The sequence below is a fragment of the Phyllostomus hastatus genome, unplaced genomic scaffold (genome assembly GCF_019186645.2).
Source record: "Phyllostomus hastatus isolate PE091 unplaced genomic scaffold, TTU_PhHast_1.1 phas_contig_40, whole genome shotgun sequence".
Taxonomy (NCBI): Eukaryota; Metazoa; Chordata; class Mammalia; order Chiroptera; family Phyllostomidae; genus Phyllostomus; species Phyllostomus hastatus.
In genome coordinates, this window is record NW_025333872.1 from 42,573,198 (window position 1) to 42,575,517 (window position 2,320).

At 33.8% G+C, this 2,320-nt stretch overlaps 1 non-coding gene across 1 annotated transcript; it reads right to left on the reverse strand.

Moving 5' to 3' along the window:
• Window positions 1-1,638: 1,638 nt before the first annotated feature.
• On the reverse strand, window positions 1,639-1,767 carry LOC123822314. The gene has a single exon (XR_006786284.1). It is a non-coding gene; the product is annotated as a small nucleolar RNA SNORA38 (small nucleolar RNA).
• Window positions 1,768-2,320: the final 553 nt, after the last annotated feature.

Genomic DNA, 2,320 nt, shown 5'->3' on the forward strand with positions numbered 1-2,320 from the left:
GGAGAAATTTAAGTGTTTTTAATATTTTAAAGGCTAACAAAATAGAAGTACTTTTCACTATTAAAATCCAGGAAAAGAGAAAATACAAACATATAATGTTAGAAATGGATATGAACATATTGTGAAAGAAAATATTGTATGTTGAGTGTGTAAAAATAATGGATAAATGTATGAATTTCTGGAAATTGATGAAATAAATTATACATATGAAAAACCAACACATTGAGAAGGAATTGACAAAGTTATGTAACAACTCCTTTCAAAAACTCTGTAGGTCCAGATGACTTAGCAAAGAATTCTTTTGAAGTTTCAGAAAATATAATTTCTATGTTGTGTAAACCATTCAGGAACATAAATGAAGTTTGAAATCTACCAAATTTTGTTCATGCATTCACCTGTTAGTGAACATTTAAAAAATAGAGGAACAGCAATTTCACCCCTTGAATCTCCAAGAAAAACAAAACATACGTCCACGCAAGGACTGGATGCAAATGTCTGTAGTAGCATTATGCACAATAGTCCCAAACTGAAAACAACTCTAATACCCTTCAATTGCTGATGGGAGAAACAAAATGCAATGCACCCACACTGAAGAATTCATCAGTGCAAATGAATTAAATATTAGATAAAAATGAATTAAATGTGTGCCATTATAACTTGTTAAACATGGATAAACCTCAAAAACATTATGCTAAGTAAAAAGGTCAGGCATAAAATGCTAAGTGTAAATCCATTTCTATGGAATGCCTAGAAGAGACACATTGATGGAGACACAAAGGGAAGTTTTCTTGGCAATAATTGCCTGAGGATAGGAGTGGGATTAACTACAACTGGGTTCCCCAAAATTTTGAGGGGTGCTAGGGACTGTTCTGAAACTGTAATGTCCTAAAATTATTTTAAAATTGGTGATAGTTACAAAACTCTATAAATTTACTGAAAACCTCTGAGTTGTACCTTTATAATGAGATTTTAAGGTATGTAAGTTGTATCTCAATAAAATTGTTAAAAGTACCTAGTTATCAAACAACCAGAAAATAATTGCAATAAGACTCAATTAACAGAGGTGAACATCTATCCAATTAATAAAATAAAAAAAAACATTAGTGTGGTAAAGATTCAATTTGAAGGGTACCATCATGCATAAATTGGGATATAAATTGGTACAATGCATTTAGAAAACAAAATGAAAACTGGATTTTCAAAATGTTAATAGGTTTGACTCATTAGTTCCATTTGAGGAGTCTATCTCTCCCCAAATAAAAATGTGTTCTATAAAGGGATGTGCATTACAGAATTCTTTATTATCTAGCTACCAGTTAGAAGAACCTGAATACCCAGCATTAGAGAAATGGGCCCATAAATCACAGTACAACAAACAATGAAATTCAGATATAAAAATCATATTTTCCCAGGCTACTTAAGGGCATAGAAGAATGCTCAAGAAATACTGTCAAATGAAAAAGGAAAATAGAGTCTAAATTCTATACACACACTAATTCTAAATAAAAAAGGAGGTATCTATTTATGATTGGAAGGCCTAGGCCAAATGTTGACATTCATTTTCTGGATGAGATAACTGGATAATGTAAATATCTTTTCAATATTTTTTGTTTTGTTTTATCTAAATTCTTCTTTTTTTTTTTTTCTATGTACCTTGAGCCTGAAAGGTAGCATGCTGGCCCCAGATTTCCCCAAGTCCACATTTCTTTGCCTCCAACTCTTACATGTCCAAAGACAGTGAGACACCAACATGTCCCTGTAGGAGGGTTGTTTTACCTAAATTCTTTAAAAAAATTTATTATTATTATTATTAATCATTTTTATTGTTGTTTGAATACAGTTGTCTCCATTTTCCCACCACCACTTTCCCCCACCCCACAAATTACCTAAATTCTTGACAATGAGCAAACACTACTGCTTTATCATTTGCAAATCAGAAATTCTTTTTTAAAAACTGTAAATATTATAAAAATGACAAAAATGAATAGGATGGAGATGAGTTGCATCACTCCCTTTCTGTACCAAGTGCAGCTTTCAGATAGGAAGTGCAGGGTCTATGTAACAGTCCTGACTAGCTGAGCTTCCATTAGGCGATAGTGAACTCTCTCCTACTTTGCCTTCTTCTCATGTCAAGGAGGCTTAGGGGCAACTGAGTCAACTTGGGGTATGGGGATTTAGGACCTAGAAGCACCTTCCCACCTTTGAGTGAGGGGCCTTTCACTGTGAGGGGTCTAGCTGCACAACGGTCCATAGCTGGCCTCCCGTCTTCAGTGGAAATACCCTGTTGTAAACAACCAAAGGACCTCTTTCAAGACATCCC